The sequence below is a fragment of the Jaculus jaculus genome, chromosome 12 (assembly GCF_020740685.1).
Source record: "Jaculus jaculus isolate mJacJac1 chromosome 12, mJacJac1.mat.Y.cur, whole genome shotgun sequence".
Classification (NCBI taxonomy): Eukaryota; Metazoa; Chordata; class Mammalia; order Rodentia; family Dipodidae; genus Jaculus; species Jaculus jaculus.
The window spans coordinates 109832996-109854260 of NC_059113.1; the positions used below are offsets into that span (position 1 = coordinate 109832996).

General features: G+C 38.9%; 1 protein-coding gene across 11 annotated transcripts in view; it reads left to right on the top strand.

Moving 5' to 3' along the window:
• Positions 1-21265, top strand: part of Mbnl1 (muscleblind like splicing regulator 1) — a 184393-nt gene that overhangs the window by 117170 nt on the left and 45958 nt on the right. The gene's annotated exons all lie outside the window — the stretch shown is intronic.

Sequence of the window (21265 nt, forward strand, 5' to 3'; positions counted from 1 at the left end):
CCTCTGTTTCATGCAAAAAAAATCATGCATGCTTTTATATTATGATGTGATTTTGGTCACTCTTTCATAGTACAACTTCAGCTATAGGGCATAATGACATCTTCATAAATGAGTAGCTTGAATGAAATATTTTGCAAAAGTTTTCAATTTCAGAAACACTTTTAAATCATGAGAGGAAAACATTGTATTTTGGTATGCAAGGCTTTCTTGAGAACAAAATGTTAAAATGTTCAGATATTTACAGGTATTGACTCCAAAGACTTAAGAAAATATTTTGACATATTGTCTTGAAGTAAATACAAATTGAATTGCACTTTGTTTACTTTTATTATTTTAAACTTTTATCTAATGAAATGATAATTGTGCTCTTTACAATTAAAAAAATAGATATTTGAAAGTGCTATTTGTTTTTGTGGTGCATACCTGAAATATGAAACTGCTTTAGAAGCAAAATATGATGGTTTTGGTCGGTTGGACTTGCTGACTAATGGTTGCTGGACCCTTTCCATGTGACACACTGTTATGCAGACAATCATATATTAGCTGTTGCTGAAGGCAGTGCCAAAACCCGAGGAACAGCAAAGAGTGTTTTGTTGACTGCTAGTGCGTTTTTAGGAATGTAAGCTGCTGTGGAGAATGCAGAGCTTGTGTCTCCTCTAGGGCCCGAGGAGTGCCGCCGCTCAGTGTCTCTTCCTGGCGTACTGTGGCTGTTGGGGCATGCATCCTGCTTGCTCCCCATCTTCTACTTCTCTTTTGTCACTTTCTCTTTCCCTTAGTTTCCCCTTTCTTATCTTCTCCCAGAAACTCAGTGTGATTCAGATTAGCATTTATGGTTGAAGGTTTGGCGCTGATTCCTGTAGTTTAAAACAAAAACTCAAATCCCCCGTAGCATTACCCATGAGGCTATTCTAAGTAGTTTAATAAGTTTTGTTGTACGTATGGAGTAAGTAACAATGATCTTAATAGTTTCTTTCTTCAACTATGGCATTATCTTTTCATAAGGTGGTATTATAATATAATAAAATTGTGCTCAGATGTAATGCTTTTCCACTGGCTTGGCCTGGACTTTCTGGGACTTTAAATCTGGGTTGATCTGAAACTCCCTTATCCTTAATTACTATATGGTCTGCAGAGACCCGAGCCTATCTATATGAAGCATGTGAGAAGGAGTGTAGTCAGGACCTTGGAGGGTAGCTACAGCCCAGTTCAGTTGGACCCTGATGCCTTCACCTAGCTACAGAGCATTGGTAAGTCTCTCTCTTCTTATCTCTTCATCCTCTTGTGGGTATTGTAGTGGTGCCTCCTGAGTAGAATCATCAATTTTCAATGAGCTGACAGATGTGAACCATTTAGAACCACCTGATGCACAGCATAGGACAATAACTGCCAGCTATCATGACATGGTCAGCAAAACTTTTGAAAGATTTAGATTGATTGACAACTTACATTGTGGTATACATCTGACTATTTGGAAGTCAAACGCATGGTCCAGAATCCTTGACATGTATTCATTTAGAATTATTTGACATTGATTGCCCTAAATTTTTTTTCTGGATAAGGCCTATCACATTAGTCAATTATTTGATGAAATGTACAGCCAGAAAATGATGGACACATGGTATTAAGAATATTTTATCGACTCGGCATGGTGGTGCTCATCTTTAATCCCAGCCTTTGGGAGGCAGAGGCAGGAGGATCACTGAGAGTTTGAGGCTTCTCTGAGACTACATAGTGAGTTTCAGGTAATTCTGAGCTAGAGTGAGACCCTAACTCAAAATACAAAAGCAACAACAACAAAAGGGATATTTTATTTGTGCTACATCAATAGCAGTACGATATAATAGTACATTTGTTCTTATATTTATTAGTCTAGTTATTCTTTCTTATGAGAGCTAAATTTACATATCACTACAATGAAATAAGAACAATAGAACATAAGTGTATATTTTTGGGAGTTAAGTATATATTTATTTGAGGAAAGAAATTGAGACAGACTGCTCTTAAATTGGGCATGCTCCCAGCCAGGGAATCCGCACAAATTCATTTTCATGGTACTAGTATTCTATATTTGCTTGCGTGTTACTACATGTACACTGACCTATAGTTCTGTCATAGCTTGAGAGCTTTTGCCCAAAGTATTTTAAATGTGTTTATATTGTTGCTCTTACCAGTGAAATAGTTGCTTCTTATAATCTTCTACAGTGTCTATAATTCACATAATATCAGAAAATCCTATTCATGATCCGTTCCATCATTACTAGAAGTACATCGTGTATGCTTTTAGTAGATGAACACTCTATCAATTACATCTTCATTTATAAAATGCTTATTTGGAATCTGAAGAGGTGGCTCAGTAGTTGAAAAATGCTTGCTTGAAAAACCCTCTGATTGAGTGTGATTTAGCAGCAGCCACAAATTGTCAGATGGAGAGAGGTGTATGCAGTTGTGATCCCAGCACACCTATGGCAGCGAAGCCAAAGCCAGGAGGTCTCAGAAACTTGAGGTCCAGCTAAACTGGCACAAGTGAAGCTGTAAAACCAAAATGGCAACAAGGAAGACCCTGTCTTAGGCAAAAAGGAAGGAGAGGACAAACACACCAAGGTTGTCTTAGACCTACACACACGCACCACACACATTCACACATATGTACATACAAACCCATAATAATAAAGTGCTTATTTAGAAGGCTTAATATGCACTAAGTAACTTAGCTAAGCTTCATCCAGTAATGGTGAAATATAAAAGTTTGTCATTTAGGGCTGGAGAGATGGCTTAGCAGTTAAGCACTTGCCTGTGAAGCCTAAGGACCCCGGTTCAAGGCTCGATTCCCCAGGATCCACATTAGCCAGATGCACAAGAGGTCGCATGCATCTGGAGTTCATTTGCAGTGGCTAGAAGTCCTGGCGCACCCACTCTTCTCTCTCTGTCTGTCACTCTCAAATAAATAAGTAAAAATAAACAAAAAAATTTTTAGTTGTCATTTAAAGTAACCACTGACATTCTGATCATTAATCTCAGGCTATAGCACATAGACAGGATCCACAATGAAACCACAGCTCTTATGTAGTTGAGGTGCTCTCCAAGTAGCTATTTCTGAAAAAGGTCGGCCAACCAAGTTGGATCATTTATGTTGGGCAGTTACTTTCCATGTGGCTCTTACATGGAAATCACCTACACATGTTATAGTTGCTTTCCTGGGAGAATGAAATATTTAGACTATTCTAGCTTTGCTCTCAGATGATTGTTTTGATTGTAGTTTATATTTTTGGCAAGATGTAGTTTCCTTCCTTGGAAGCTGTTCAAATTTCTCAGTTGTGGGTATTACGTTTATTGGAACATGAGTTTTCTAAATGGCATTTACATTGAATAATTGCTGCTAATAAGCATTGAAGATCATGAGTACGGTTGGGAAAACATTCACATTATTCATTGATTATTAAGTAGAAGCCTCTAATGAGGTGTTAAAAGATGTTGTATAGCTTTTACATGGTGTTCCTATCCTAAGGCCTTGTTCAAGGGTACCAAGAGCTTGAACAAGTAAGAGTTCACACACTTTCATTCATTATATTAAACCCTTCATAGGAGTTACATTTTTTTCATGATATACTTTAGTATAATTTTTATACATTTTTCTGTATGGAATTTACTTTTAGTTATTTCTATTTATGTTCATAAATGTATATTCACATGTGTTAAGCATTGACTTTACTATTATTCTTTCTTAATATTGATGTTTTTATATGGCATTATTTATTAGGAGAACTCTTATTAACCAAAATATTCACAAATAAATCCCAGGTTAAGATATTTTTGTATTTTTGTTTTGTTTAATTTTTTTTTAAATTTATTTATTTGAGAGCGACAGACACACAGAGAGAAAGACAGATAGAGGGAGAGAGAGAGAATGGGCGCGCCAGGGCTTCCAGCCTCTGCAAACGAACTCCAGACACGTGTGCCCCCTTGTGCATCTGGCTAACGTGGGACCTGTGGAACCGAGCCTCGAACTGGGGTCCTTAGGCTTCACAGGCAAGCGCTTAACCGCTAAGCCATCTCTCCAGCCCTTGTTTAATTTTTAATATAGCAAGTCCTTATGCAATAGATTTGAAATATATATAGTGGCTAAAATTGACTTTTGAGGAATTATAGTAGAATAAATTACCTTTTGCTTCAGAAGAGTCACCTTCATTTTTGAGAAGTTATAATTGCAAAGAATCACATATTCTTCAAACTTTTCATGTGCTTTCATTATCAGATTTATATGTACATTACATGTATGTAATAAGGAGGCCTAAATTCCAACCACCTTCCTAGTTGATTGGAGCAAAGCCTAATTGGAGAAAAGCAGTCAAATATGAGTCTGTGTGAAGACAGGAGTTTATAAGATTCATTGCTCAAATTATGTCTATAAACTTCTGGCAAGAAGAAACAGAGGACATTAAAATATTATGTCTTTATTTGCTATACAGTAAATTGTTTTTAAAAACTATAACCTTGGGTATTGCTCTGTTAATGAAATTTTTATGTATAATTTCAACATTTCCAATTACTTGATTAATTTAAATTAACATGAGTGTAGGAACATATTTTACTTATTGTAACATTATAACATCACAAAATTGGTAAATGTGGACTGCATTATTGCTGGAAAATCATTGTTACTAAACTCTTTTCTGTGATGACACAGGATATTCTATGGTTAGCAAGACTCACTTGTATTTCACTTTTACCTATGTGCATCTGTCCATGAAAATGGTCTCAAGTTAGTGAGCAAATTATTATTTTTTCACATTTTTTAAATTAAACATGAGTTTATGAGAAAGGTTCATTTTCTCTCTCTGATTATAAAGTGTTTGTTCAGGTTTGAAACAATATAGCAAGCCACTGCAAATGAACTCCAGACACATGGGCCACCTTGGCATCTGGCTTGTGTGGGTACTGGGGAATCAAACCTGGGTCCTTAGGCTTCTCAGGCAAGTGCCTTAACTGCTAAGTGCCTTAATGCTAATAATCATTCATTTCTTCTCTGAAATAAATGATTTAAAAGGGGAATAAAGTAACAAATGGACTCAAATCCACTGTGCAACAAATATATATGTCTATGATACATATGTATGGGAAAATAAGTAAAGGATATGAATGAGTCTGTCAGTAGTGGTTAACATGGAGAAAAAGTTAAGGAGTGAGGTAAACTGTAATTGCCCCCTTGTAAACTGCTTGAACTATTGGCAATGATAACTTATTTGTGTATCATTTGTTTCAATTTATAACAGAAAAAGAATAAAGTAATATGGAACTGTAAAAAAAAAGGAGAAAATGTATTTCTCTGAAATACTTTATTTTGTTTCACACAATTCAGTGAAAGATTTAAAAGCAATGTCAAGTGATTGCTTGATCAGCTTAATTCATTTTGTACTGTTCTTTTTACATCATAACCTGCTTCAGCACAGGGACATATAAGGTATACAAAATATTTGTTAGTTAGCTTATTAACCATATTAGTGTAACTAAATCATCAGTGTGTCTAACCTTGTAAGGTAGGTATATTTGGACTTGGTTGATAAGTAGACGCAGTGATGTTTTACCAAGTAAGCAGAGCTAAGTACAACATAATGTACCTTTAAACCTACCTGGCAATAGCAAGAGCCACATGGAAGATACTTTCTGCACTCACCATTGGACTTAGGTAGTGCTGAGGCTAAATGTCACTCGATGCTTTGTTAAAACAAAGGAAACATTTTCCCCTATAATAAGAAGTAAAAATAAATAAATAAACAAAAGTGTATGTTATAAATCTGTGGTAGAATATGTGTCCCTTTATTATATTAACCATTATTTAAAATGGACAAAAGCTAGAGAAATCACCCTTCATGTCAGAGAAATGATAGAGGACATTCAAGGCCCACTTCTGGTCTCCTTCCCTACAATATCACGAAATTTGAAGTGTGAATGAGAAAGCTTGGAGAATATAAAATAAATGAGGGAAAGTGTGGTTTTCTAGATACTCATTTTCACTTTATACTATTTCTCACATATATCAGAGCTGCTGGGTATATACCCCAGGAAATTATGCAGTTTACATTTGTGCCAATGTCCATTCAGTTGAACAGTATGTTTCCTAGGTGACAGGAGTGTTGGATAGAATTGCTTCTCTTGCTTCTTCTTACTATAGCACTTGCATTAGAGGAACTCTCTCCCCCTTGTTTTTCATCGCATTTAATAATCCAGTGTTCTGTTCCAAACATTCCACTCAGCTTCATTTTATTGCTGGCTTTGGCATCCTGGATAATGTGACTTCTTGGGCATTGCCCATTCTCACTAATTGACATTTGTCTCCTGGTCACTTTTTCTTGAGTGCTCATTCTTAGCCAGGCACCATGATGCCTCAGCCCAGGGCAGGGAAGAACTACTTGAAAGTTCCTGCAAGGTGGCATCAAGCTTTTGTTTCAGTACCAGTTTCTTTGATGTTTCCTCCCAAATTTTTAATGAATCACAGACACCCTGTCCATCAGGAGGCTGGCAGCAGATGGTTGGTGTGAACTGCCTTGCTGTTGGACAAGAGGTTGCTGATTCCTATTTTTAACAGCTTCTGCAATGGCTAGACTAGAATTCTGTCTAAAACGTGGGGTTCTAAAAAGCCCACCAAACCCATGAGGAGCCCCCAGTTTGGCTTCAAGGATGTTCAGAGTTCCTATGATCTCTTATTGTTACTTGCTACTTTTCTGGGTGGTCAGGACTCAGAGGCATCCGTGCTGTGATCCGTCAATGTTCCAAAGCTGTGTGTCAGCAGTGTCCAGCCTGAGAGGGCTCTGACAGTAACAACGATCTGGCTAGCTACAGAGAATTACTGTTTCATGAGTAGGGAATACATTATCTTGCCTTGGGTGTGCTGGTCTCAGGGAGCCATTGTGACAAGATCAACAAAGGTTTGTTATCCCCATAGGGCAACTGATCTGCAGCTCATTTCTTGATGGTCACTGGCAGGAAGGTGAGTAGGCACCAGCAGGCTGCAGTGCAAAGAAATCATGATTGCCGGATACAGACAGGTTGTTAGACATTTGAACCCCGCCCTGATCTTTTTTATTAGATATGGACATATTTAGTATGTGAGCAACAAATGTTGGTACCATCCTTTCCATCCTCCCCACCCCTTTTCTGAAGAGGCCTTCCTCATTGGGGATGCAGGTCAACCCCATGGGAATTGTGGGTCATGCATTATGAGGAGAGAGGCAATGTCTCTGTGCAAACTGTCCCAACTTGTGGTGCTAACAATCTTTTCCACCTCCTCTTTCTCAAAATTCCCTGAGCCATGCTGGGACCATTTTAAATCTACTTCAGTGATGGGCACTTAGGAGCCTCTGGATCTCTGGTTTGGTAGGTGTCGAGTGTCCTCAGTGTCTATCTCCATCACCCTTGTGCTGATGTCAGATTCACCAAGAAAGCAGCACCCTTGCTCATCTCCCCAATTCCTTAGTCGTTTCAGCTGGGGCTGGGGTGGAGTACTCTGGGTTGTTTATCTCCTCAGGTCCAGCTCCTGTCTGAAAAAGAGCAGCAGATTCTCCAACAGAGAATGAAGTCAGCACTGGTTAAATGGGATAACCATTATTAATTTAGAGAGAATTAAAAGGGTGTAGACCCTCTTATAATCTAAGCTTAGTGGGAGCTTGACAGTGGAAAGCAGAATCAGAATCTATGTGTGACTCTGACTTGTCTCTCAGTCCCAGATATGGTTTCTTTTCCACTGAGTGGATCTGTTAGCCAATCCAAGAGCAGTAGGTCACCCACCACGGCTGTGTGGCACTATTGCACTTGTATAAGAGTCACATCAGGTTGTTTGCTTCGGAGCCGCTTAGACTTTGAGTTGCTTGGACACATGTTGGCCACTTTCCCCCAGTAGCTTATGTAGTGACTTCCAGCACTAGATGGGCTAATTGTCTGGGAACTGGCTCTCTTCCAGATTCCATCCAGGTCTCTCCATGGTCCCTGCAGATAGCTGATGGTGTCTTCAGCAATAGGGTCTTCCCATTTACCTCTGTTGGGTAATCAAGTGCTCTGACAGAAGTATGTCTTGTTTGTTTTAGGAGACTGAGTAGGTCTCTATGATCAACAGCTCGTTGTGGATGTAGACCACATCCAAAACAGGGAATTACAGGCCAGCCCCAATGGAAAAGAAAAAGACAGAGAAGAAAGAGAAACAGGAGAAATTTGAGGTTAGGGTTCATCTGACCCTCTCTAGGGCCCTTTGATTTGGGTGCTCCCCCTAAGGTCCTCTTCAAGGTTGCACCTTTTAGTCTGACTTCCAGGATACAGGATCCTATGGTACCAGTTCAATTTGGGTTCAGCTTTGTGGCCCCTCACCTTTTCCCTTCCTCCAAGCCCTACCCTCTCTATTGTCCAAGCCTTGAGATGCTATTGAGGTATGACAGCCACTCGGGTTGATCCAGGTTAGGAACTGCAGATGAATGAGACCATGTGACAGTCACCTTTCTGTGATTGTGTGAGGTTACTTAGAATGATCTATTCCAAGTTTGACCATTTCTCTACAAAGGCTCAGTTGTATTTTTGACATGAACTTATGTGTATGTTTTAGAAGAATTTCTTGGGTTAAATCTTAGCCATTTTTCCCTTAGATAAATGAGGTCTTCTTTTCATCCTTTTAAGGGTGAGAATGAGGCCAGGGGCGGAGAGGAAGGGAAGTCCTTTTGTATATATTATAGGACTTATATTTTCATTTGTTTTTGGTCAGATAAGGTATCATGTAGCCCAGGCTGTCTCAAATTCACTTTGTAGCTGAGGCTGGCCTTGAACTCTCAAGCCTCCTGCCTCTGCCTCCCAAGTGCCAGTATTATAGACATGTGACAAGATGTCAGCTTTATTTAATTTTTTTGAGTAAATGTTCTACCTTTCTAACAATTACTATCTTTTATCTAAAATGGAGCACAGTAAAATCAATCCAAATGTCAGTTATCACAAAAATACTATTTCATATTTACTATCAAAATTTGATAATTTTTGATAATTTTGATATTTTGATAATTAATGATGGGAAATGCTAATGTTACAGCACCTCTTTTACCCATAATGAATAATTCTACTCTTAGTTGATGCAGTAATTTTAACTTTTATATTTTTAACTATAAAATGACAATGTAGTTTTTTTTGGAAGCAGAATGAAATGTTTTATCATGTGAAGTCCGCATGGACTGATGAAATCAGGATAGTACATCAATCCTAAAACATATCTTTTTTGTGACGAGAACATTTTTACTTTATTCTCTTACAGCTTTGAAATGTATAATACTCTTAAATGTATTTACCATGCTTTATGAAACTGTGTTATAAATCTCTAGAATCACATATATCTCTGCTCATATGATCACTTCATTTTATACATAATTAGTCAGTTCATGTCACAATACACCCATTCTTTCTAGGCTTACATATGCCATTTGCTTTTTAGAGTGATGCTTAAATGAGTACTCTCTGGGAATGGCATGATAAAATTGCTAAAAAAAATGAAATTTATCTTGAGGGTCACTACTCATACTGATAGCACTGCATCTAGAATTAATTGTCTGTGAGTTCTTCGCCTGTGTTAGTAAAACCGTCATAAAAGTTACCAAATAGGTCATGGTCATCTGGGTGCATCCTGTCCCATGTTCATGCCAAGTCAACAGTCAGGATCATTCAGTGATATACTTGAAATACTTTTAACATGTGGTATGTAGCTTGTTTAGAATGTCAAAGGATCCATTGTCATCCTCTTCCCCTTGGGTAATTTAATTCTAAGTTATTTTCAAGGACACTGTATCTGGAAGACTTATAAAATATAAATTTCCTATCGTACTTTTAGGAAGAAAATCATACCACTCACTGCAATGATATGTTAGTCAAATAGTTTATGAAAAATTCAAGAGAACAGAGCATTTTGCTCATTCATTGGTTGAGAAAAGAGACTTTTGTGTTTTGTCTTTTATGAAAACGAAAATGTGTTTGATGCTCCCTTGAGAACTTACACCTTTCTGTATATTTGTTTTTTTCACATTTTATGTCCAAATGTAAATGACTGAAGAGATGGCATAACCTGCTCATATTTTTCATAGAACATATTAAAACCTGTTTCCATGGCAACAAGTTTTAATTGGCAAATTCCATTCTGCTGATATTCTCCTTCAAGACTGTTTTTCTTGGGTACATCAAATTGTCAGAAAAGCAGAAAAGTTAGACTTGGCATAATTTTTCAGCATGAAAGTTATTCACAGCCCAGGATTTATTTCATGAAGTAATTTTGTGACAGTGTGTACAGAGAGTGGATTGCAGTAGAGACTAGGTACACACCTTACTGAGGACTCAGACTGATGGTGACATCTTTTCTTATTTCATCTATGTCAAATGGGACAATTGCCTTTCCATGTGACAGAAAAAGAAAAAAAAAACTAAACAAAAACACTGTTTAAAGGAAAAATAAACCTGCCTTAAAATCCATGTGGGCGTTATTTCAGATACTTAGAGAACTTCATGGTAGGTTTAGCTTCTGATGGGCATGGCTTTAATAGTGTAGGGTAGCTTGATTGACTAGAAACATGGCCTGCAGTTTCTTCGCACACACTTTGTCTCTTCAAGTGCTGCGGTGCAGAGGACTGAGGCAGGTGTTGGTAAGTTGGATTCAGCTACTGCGGTGTTATAAAAATAGATTAGGTAAACAGACCCAGCAGGCCAATGCAGCTTGGATTCTGAATTCTTCCAAGATGCAGTATAATTTTAATAGTCTTTAGTTCTAAAGAGAAAGAACTATGAATCCCTAAGGTGATTTTAATATTATATAATGACAGCAGAGCTATTTTACAGCAACGAATCAGGTGTTGTGTCTTTTATAATTATTTCAGAGAGCTTCATTTGAAGCTATTCCGGTCTACTGTGTATTTTTTTTTTTTTTTTTTTGGTCTTTGCTATTTTTATATCCCTGCAGTAGCATAATGTTGCAGCAAGCACGGCGGTCCTGCAGTCGGTGTGGAGTATAAAACTGATATTAAAAGACAGCCAAGCAAATCCTTAGAAAGAAGGAACTTGTGTACAGGGAAGATTTGCAGTATTAGAATTAAATTTGTCTTCTGAAAATTAAAATGTGAAAGGTGTAAATAAAAACTTAGATTTCCTTCTTCAAGACATTTGACTTCACTCGGAGAATCAAAATATGTTTAGTCACTCATTTTAATGATCCTGCCCCACTGCAGATGCTCTGCAGAAGTGTGTCTTTCTCATACACGAACTTTGTCTCCTAAAGTTGTTCTCTTTTGGTTTTTGGACTTTTATTCTTTTCACCAGAAGTCATAGAAGGCTGAAGAATCCACTATACATTTCTAATCGATTTATGTTTCTGAATAATTATGACTAAGATCTTTATAATATATGTGTGGGTAAAACACATGTGTACACACACACACACACACACACACACACACACACACACAGTGTTGTGGTAGATTTGTATCTACGTACTTCAGTAGTACAAGAAAAAAAAAACTAAAAGGGTTTTTAACTTGTATTAGTGAAAAATCAGCTTATAAAGCCATTCCATAAATGAGTAAGGAAAGTAAAAATAGAGATTAGGCAGCCTATAACTTCCTGTGCTGTAAATCCCTTCCCAGAACCACAGGCCCTGCATAATGTTTTATGGTCCATAGGATTTTACTGGATTCTTTATTTTCTCACAGTTTAGTTTTCTGGTTTTGGATACTGAAGCACAAGCCCAAGGATACAGGACATGCCACTGGCTGTGAGGGCACTTGAGAAGAGATTTAAACCACGTGCTCTGAGCTGGCCTCATGACTCAGCTGAAAGAAAGAGCACCTAGTTGGCTGGCAACATCAATATGTCTTTGTTGACTGGTCACATAAATAGTAACCCTGATGGGGTGCAAAGTTTGTCCATTGGGGAACTTGCAAAAGTCTGGGTGGCATACAACATTAAAATATCAAGATTCTTTTCAAGCCAGCATTGCGCAAGTATGAGCAGCTATAGATTTTAGATCTTCCATTTTATAGCTGTCAGGGGCTCAGCCTGAGTCAATTGCTGAGCCAAATCATCTCGCTGTCTTCTGTTTCTCCTTCGTTTCCTATGCTTTTCATTTCTGTACATTCCAGTTCCAGTTGTCTAATTCCTCTGCAACCTTTGTGGAACATGAGGTCTCTGGCCGTGAGGATTCCTAACCAGTTCAGTAGATAAGGAGTCATGTTTTCTGCCAAATGGTGAAGATTCTTTTTTTTTTTTTAATTTTTTTAAAAATTTATTTATTTGAGAGCGACACACACTGAGAGAAGACAGACAGAGGGAGAGAGAGAGAATGGGCGCGCCAGGGCTTCCAGCCTCTGCAAACGAACTCCAGACGCGTGCGCCCCTTGTGCATCTGGCTAACGTGGGACCTGGGGAACTGAGCCTCGAACCGGAGTCCTTAGGCTTCACAGGCAAGCGCTTAACCGCTAAGCCATCTCTCCAGCCCGAAGATTCTTTTTTGAAAAAACTAGAGCTAGACATATGCAACCTTTGCCATGATCTTCAGTAGGTATCCTTGAAGTGCACCTGCTAGCCCACAATTATATTATTCCCTTGCATCTATGTAAAGAATGTTCTTTATTTCATGCAATGAACCATAGTCTAAGGAAAAAGAACAAAGGTGAGTATATGATCAGTTTCTGAATTACTAGGAAATGTGCATGTACATATTAACAATAAAGTTTAATAATACACATTTTCAGGCTGGGAAGATGTCTTGGTCAGTAGAGTGTTTGCCATGCAAACATGAAGTCCCAAGTTCCATCCCCAGAACCTACCTAAAAATAATAATAGTAGTAATAATAGTCAGTTTCTGTTTCAATGCTTGATTTACATGTTTTCATGTTTCTTCATCTTTGCATGAAGTATATGTTTAGGTCTTAAATGGTTCTTAGTATTCATGGATACCCTTTCCATTTATCTCATTATCTCAGTGTACACATAGACACACATGCATATATGTGTATATATGTATACACACACATTTAAGTAATTTAGTTCAAGTCATTGAGAATAAAAATGCTGGCCTTTATAATGGGGACATACATTCACACTGCAGTAACACCATCACTGAATTGGAATACTTTGGCAAAAACAGAGACAATCCCAGGGCATGGTTAGGAATATCCTTGTTCAGAATTCTACCAAGTGGGAGAACAGTAGCCAGTACTTTATAAAAAAATAAAAAATAAACTAGCTTGATCAAAAATGCACACAGCTGTTTGAAATGCATTGTTCTGTGAGCAACATTGTAAGTCTGTCGGACTAGTTCTAGTAAACCCATAATAAACAGCTCCTATAGTCTACTAGTTCTGGACAAAGGACTTTATACAAATTTTTATTTGCATCTCCTCATGTAATATTGGCAGGCAGGTGATGGCTTTATTCCCATTATACTGATGATGAGATGGAAGTTCAGAGGTTCAAGTAATATGTACACAGATATGGGGTGGAAAGTGGCAAGCCTGGAGTTTGAACTTAAATTCCTGGCCTAACTCCTCTTCTGTTCTTCCAGCTCCCATACCTCTATTCCTTCCTACTTTGGGCCTTGTCACTTGCATTTGAACACTTGATTCATACAAGTTTCTGAATATTTTAAAGAGCCAGTCACATTTTGGGGAGGCCAACAGCACTTGAGAACTGAATGGAGTGCGCTTATGTGCTCTCTGGTTTGAGTTCTACGGTTTTGTCTTCACAATTTACTGCTAAACATGTGCCAGGCATGTGACAGTTCCCAAGAAAACACCCTGACACAACTGAGGACATTCTAGAATAAATGTGAGTCGTAAAGAAGCAAACTTGACCTGCCAGAGTGTCCACATACCAATTGGAAGCAAGGGGAAATTGCATAATTTCCCAAGGTTGGCTGAGGTGTTTATTCTCTTCACACTCTCATTTTGGAAGCTCACAAGGCAGTACATTTTGAAATTTTGGGTGAATCAATACCAACTCTATTTTGTTGGGAAAGGCACTCCCTTAACAATTATAGGGAATTGTTAAGGGAGTATTGGAAGTTTCAGCTTCTGCCAGCTAAGTAAATTATAAGGCTAGGTTTCTTTCACTAAGCGTTGAGTACAAATACAGGGAGAATCATTGAGTCCTGCCATTTGTGTTAAGGAAAATTCAAGTGATCACTATGAAGAAGCAACTGAGTTTCATAAGTGGTAGTAGTACAAGGGCTCCTTTTTCTGTACATAGTGCTGCTAAGAGAAACCTTAGGCAGACAGATGTACCAGAAGATAAATCTTGATGTTCTTTCTAAATCCTATTCCCTGTGTAGGCTATATTATATTACATTGACATGTATTTCACTTTTTATTACCAAGTGATACCTTTTAACTTTATTTTTATTTATTTATTTGGCATAGAAAAGGGAGAGAGAGTGAGAGAATGGGCATGCCAGGGAACTCCAGCCAATCCAAACGTACTCCAGACACATGCACCCCCTTGTGCATCTGGTTAACATGGGTTCTGGGGAATCAAATCTGGGTCCTTTGGCTTTGCCGGCAAACACCTTAACGGCCAAGCCATCCCTTCAGCCCCCCAAGTAATGCTTTTAATAAAATGTTCATAGCTTCTCTCTGAAGCTAGTTGAATGACATTAAAGTGAGCCTTTTGTACAATCTACATTTTATGTGCTGTTTTAACACCCCCCAAAAAAATGAATGGAATTCACACTTATCCTACTTCTGTCTCCAAGTAAACACCAACCCCAGGATCTGTGCCTTTGTAAAGCAGCAAAAAGAAGTTCAAAACACCCTGTGTGAATCATTAGCTGTGGAATAATAAATGTCTACTTTAACATTATTTCCTTACCCCTTCTATTTTAGTGCTTTCTGACAAATTATGTAATAGCCTTAATTAGGCAAGTTATGATCTTGGGGCAAGAGAGGTGCACTTGAGAAGGAAGGCAGATCACAAAAGCAGCCTTTCAGAGTCTGTGGGTGTTTTGCCAATACTGCCCTGGAAGGCAGCTACTCTTTTATTTCTTGCAGTAACATGAGGGAAACTTCATATAGGACACAAACATATCCCTGAGTAAAAAAGCTTAAAGCTCCCTTTTTTGTGTTTAGCAGGTGTACAGAGACCCCGGATGGCTTTTAAGTCTGCAGTGCGTGCCATAGCTGCAAATTGTCTTGCACGTAGCATCTTAGTGAGTTTTAATATTCAAGACTAGTGAGCTGTGTTTCAGAGTGCATGTGATTATTCTAGACTTCTCACTTTCAGCACTTTGAACCTACCACAAAATGTCAGCAAAGAGCTAGAAATCTGTAGAACCTTGCTGAATCACTAGGTGAGAAAGCTACTGGCCTCATAGCTTAGGGGAACGAGGGACAGGGTAATGAATGCACTCAGGTCTGAGGGACCATGCTGACCATCTGAGCCCCTGATTTGTACCACATCTTGGGTGTATTTCACACGCATTCATCCTCCTTTCATGTCTTCTATATTAAACTCTTTACCACATGGGTATGCCTTTTTATTTGGTTTTCTTTTGTTTGCTTGGTTGGTTCTGGTTTATTTGATGTTGGGTCTCACTCTAGCTCAGGCTAACCTAGATCTCACTCTGTCATCCCAAACTGGCCTTGAACTCACAGTGATCCTCCTACCTTCGTGTGCTGAGTGCTAGGATTAAAGATTTGGTGCACCAACATGTCTGACTGCATTTTTTTTCTATCCAGTATAATCAGAAGTTGTCATGTCCTGTATTATCTGCCATAACTGTATGCTGGTAAAAAATGCACGCTTATTAATGGACAGTGTGAAGAAAGTATGGGTGCATGCTTCCCTGCCTGCCGCAAGTTGAACAGCATGTTGTCATATTATAGAGTTCACTTGTTCCTCATAAATACAGTGTCCTTGTGGGTACTATCACTTTTTGTAGGAGGTATGATTTATTTTAATTTTTTTAATATTTAAATTTATTTTAAATATTTTTTTCGCAGAACAACACTGAAAAATAGTGCCTAATTTATGGAACTTTTCTAGTAGCCATTGAGAGTAACCAAATTAGCATCAATTTTTTTTTTTAATCACTGACATTTAGTTTATCCTCCATTGTTTTCCAAGTTATTGTTGAAGCTAAGATTATCATGCAGATTTTCTTCTTGATTTCATGCAAAATGAGAACCACAGAGACATACTGTTAGCACTTAGTAGCAGTACTAATACTTTGAGGCAAACTTTATTATTTGTAATGAAAAGTCTCAGGCAAGTAATGAAAATACACAACTTCAGCGTGTGCTGCCGTGACAGCTCCCAAGTGGTCTGTGTGAACATATTTCTCTGATGAAATAACTCTTGTAAAGATTGCTTTCTTTTTTTTTTTTAATTTTTATTTATTTGAGAGAGACAGACACAGAGAGAAAGACAGATAGAGAGAATGGGCGCGCCAGGGCTTCCAGCCTCTGCAAACGAACTCCAGACGCGTGCGCCCCCTTTGTGCATCTGGCTAACGTGGGACCTGGGGAACCGAGCCTCGAACCGGGGTCCTTAGGCTTCACAGGCAAGCACTTAACCGCTAAGCCATCTCTGCAGCCCAAGATTGCTTTCTTGAGTGCGGTGTACCTAGACTGAATTAGCTACAGACATGTTGATGCATCCACTCCTTGTGAAGACAGAAGATGCCTTGGTCACTTTCATTGCTCTGTGACCCTGGTACAAGTTGTCCTCCCAACAGTTCCTCAGCATGAGTATTGTCACTTCCTCCTTTGGGGACAAGCATTCATAGTCACTGAGAGATTTAACAACTTTTACAGGAGCACAGTTCTCTATGTTTACAAATTAGACATAGATCTAATGTATATCATTTTGTTTGTATCATATATACACACATATATATCATACATATATGTCTATGATATATGTTTCCTTATAAGATTATTTATTTGAGGACTAGAGAGATGGTACAGTGTTAAGGCACTTGCCTTCAAAACCTAATGACTTGAGTTTGGTTTCCCAGTACACACATAAAGCCAGATGCAAAAATGTGGTACATGCATCTGAAGTTCATTTCAGTGGTTAGAATCCCTGGGACACCCTTTCTCTCTCTCTGCCTCTATCTGCTTGCAAATAAATACAAATAAATTATCTACTTGACTAGTCAAAGAATATAATTGATACCTATTATGAACATTGTACATTTTTTAATATTCCCAGTTTTGTAGGACAAGAATAAAAAATGAATAGTTATGGTTCATCCCCTTAATGGGACTGATCCAGGGAAGAAAGTAAGTGCTTCATGAGTATGTTCACTGTGGGCATGTAATGAGGGAACTGAACCAGCATAAGGAGCTTTTAACAAACACTTGAAAAGTTAAAGGTAACTTCTTGGAGGAGGTGACACTTAAAGACCTTAACTATACTGCGGATTAGCCAAAGAAATGGGATGGGTTGGGGAGAAAGAATGCAGAGTAATGTAATATCGGGTTGTGTGTGGGCTCAGATATACTTGTAAAAGGAGTTGAACACAGTTCAATTTAGTATGACACATGTATATGATACACACACACATACACACACACACACACACACACACACACACACTTTGTGTACATAACCTGCATTTTCAATCTAGATATAAAACTAGCTTTTGTAGAACAATTTTATAGCCAGTATACACAGATACTATTCCAAGGAATGAATGACATGCTATTTAATTGCCTTAAGGGGATAACATGTTTTGGTTTTCATTTCCTGTGTATACAGTATGAAAACCTTGTATTATCTGAGGAACAAAAGCAGAAATGACAAATTCAAGTTGCTTTCAGTCATGATGGTGGCTAGGCCACCTTCATGTGCCGGTGGAAGTCACGCCCTCCCGACATGGCCAACACCTCCCAGTGTCGCAACATGACACGGTGTGGCCTTATGAGTAATATACAGCCTTCAGAAACCTCAATCCCCCCACTTGCAGGGTGAGATTTGTAAGAAATATTGTAGTATTGTCAGAGGAATACTGGTAAAGATTGTTGGATTCCTGATAGAGATTGTACTTACCTTCCAAGAAGATTGTCTTTCCCATCTCAGTTGCTGTCCACAGCATATGGCCCTCATCTTATTGGGGTTTATGTACTTACTTGGGAATTTATAATATGTCAGGTTCTTTAAGCTTAGGCAACTTTTTAAAAAATTTATTTTACTTATTTGAGAGAGAAAGAGAGGAAGAGGCAGATAGAGAGAAAGATAGAATGGGTGTGCCAGAGCCTCCAGCCATTGCAAATGAACTCCAAATGCATGTGCCTCCTTGTGCATTTGGCTTATGTGGGTCCTGAAGAATTGAACTGGGGTCTTTTGGCTTCATAGGCAAATATCTTAACTGCTAAGCCATTTCCGCATCCCACAAGTTTTTTTCTCCCCCTTTTGGTTCTTTGAGATAGGGTCTTGCTCTAGCCCAGGCTAACCTGAAGTTCACTATGTAGTCTCAGGGTGGCCGTGAACTTATGGTGATCCTCCTACCTCTGCCTCCTGAGCACTAGGATTAAAGACGTATGCTACCACGCCTGGCAGCAACTTCTCATTGTGTTGAAAAAGCAGTATTATCAAGTGCATGTAGAACCACCTAAGACTTACAGTCTTCTTTGGGCACTAAAGAAACTAGATTGTGTAGGGATTTCTTAATTCCTTTTTTGCAATATGTATTACTGTCATGCTCTTCAGTGTGCCATATATGCTGGGTATATCTTAAAACAATACTTTAGGACTCTCATGGGTACATGGGCCAGATGGCCTCCTTTCCCTTTTGAAAATTTTGCTTCCTAAGAACAAGGTTTCCAGAAATAAACTTTTTTTTTTTTTTTTGGTTTTTTTGAGGTAGGGTTTCACTCTAGCCCAGGCTGACCTGTAATTCACTATGGAGTCTCAGGGTGGCCTCAAACTCACTGCAATACTCCTACCTCTGCCTCCCGAGTACTGGGATTAAAGGCGTGCGCCACCACGCCCAGTGAGAAGTAACCTTTTGATCATGGAGCTGTAGTTGGTCCCTAGACTTGTCCAAGAGCCTGAGTAAGTACTAGATGAGGTCCTGTGACTGATGAGGGCAGATTTCAGTGAACCCTGGACTCCCTGGTTCTCTGGTTTTTTCTTCACACTGCCATCTGAAGCTGCTTAAGGTTTATTGAGAATTAGTTAATTAAAGGAGATTTTCACTGGAGGAAGAGCTTAAAAGAATCAGGGAAGAGGCTGAAGGAGAAGAGAGGTGGATACTTGAGTTTGAAGTACACCTAGAGATAGCCCAAGCCATGGGAAGCAGGTTGTAAGGTTCCAGGGAGATAGAGATTGTGCTAGGAAAGCGCCTGGCACTCTCCCTTCTGTTCATTGACTTGCAGACCATAATCGAAATATATGTATTCCCTCCTTTAATACTGATAACCATCATTTTTAGGGCACGCTTACATTCATTTTTATGGAGAGGTTGAATAAATATTCCCAAGTCTCTCTTCTAATAAATAGAACAGTGGTAATTTGAACAAAGAACTTTCTAATTCTCAACCACGTCACTGTAGCCATGAGCTGACATGTTCTAATTTTTTTGTATCTACTCCTAGTACCATAATCTGAGGGGACAGGCAAGTTCATGGAGTGACTGTGGGTCCTACCTGGGTGCTACAAGGGTGTACTTGTGTAGCAGTAGCAAGAAGTTAAGCAAGAGAAGAGGAACCTATAGTGGGTTAGGAGAGATGGAAATTATGTTTAAATAAAGAGAAAAGGTGCTATGGTATGTGAGTCAATAGAGAATCTACAGATGAGGCTGGAGAAATGTGCAAAACATCTATTCTGAAATATCATCAGGGTGTCTGACGTGGCAGATACTTGGCCTGGTGAAGGCTTGAGTAAACAAAGTATGACGTCATCATCATCACCAGGAAAGAAGATGAGGGGAATGGCATGTGCAAGCATTACAGAAGATGAAAGAACTATGATGCAGGCCACCTGCGTTAGCCAGAGGTCGTGTGTGAAGGAATCAAGGATAGGACACTCAACATAGGCGGACAGCCGATCTATGATTTCAGCCCGAACACTGTAGAGTTGATATCACGAGAGAGCATCATGTGGCCGCCGTCTGTGCTTTCCCTCTCACACGTTCTGACTCATTAAAAACAGTGTTGCCATGGCTGTCATTCCCAGGAGGCTTCACAGCTCCACTTCTCATCCTAGTCACTTGTAATATGCCTGCAGCTGTGGGCTACCTTACAACACAGCACCTTGGCATGACTAAGGATTTTCAAGTGCTTGGCCTTACACAGGGACTACATATCCCTCTGCTTTACGAATTCCTCTATACCTGTTTTCAAAAGCCCTAGTTTAAACCAATTCATTAGCTAATATGGATTCAAACCCCTCCCAAACAAAAAAAAAAATACCCATAGAAGGATATGAGGTGCATTTTTGTAATCTTTCTAAAATTTCAGCCATGTTCCTGTTTTATTACCCATAAGACATTTCCAAGGGTGTTTGCTTCTGAAGATGTTTGTGGAAAGCCAGTGGAAGCTCTGAGGGTGAGGAGAGTATGGAGCACAAAGAGAAAGACTCAAATAACCTGTTCTTTGATATGCCTCTCTGGCTTCAATCTTCCATTCTGCTCATCTGAAAGCTGCTGTAACCAGCATCCATTGGAGATGTATTCTGGTCATAGGAGCCAATTGTCTTTCTCTCCACCTCAGCTGTGGGCTGAGGGAGAGCTGATGGCTGTGCACAGTTGTAGCAGATTGTGCTGGGAATATGGAGAAGGGGAGGGCTCTCTCCACAGGGGTAGAGAGCTGCCGTTAGTCACTGAGCACATTTTGTTCAAGCATAGCGCTGGCCTGTCTGAAAGAGGTGAAGACTTCCAGCATCTCCCATTTCCTCCCTTCGCTGTCATTATCTTTTATGCAAAGCAGAGTACCATTTAGTAACCGCACCTGAAACAGGATTTGGGGAGGACAGAAGGTATAAACATGTTTTTAGTTAGGGAATCCCACAAAGGAGTATAACTACAATATTGAGGAAAACAAACAATCTCATATTTGCAATGCTTGAGATGATGTGTCTAAAAGAGTGGGTAATACTGTGAAGTAAAAATGTCCATATATCCATGGCAGCTGAATAATTAGGTATCTGTTAATAGTTCAAGAAATTGTTTAAGAATGAATTATGTTCATAAGATATGCAATTGCATCCACTATATTCTTTTTTGTTTATTTTTATTTATTTATTTGAGAGTGACAGAGTGAGAAAG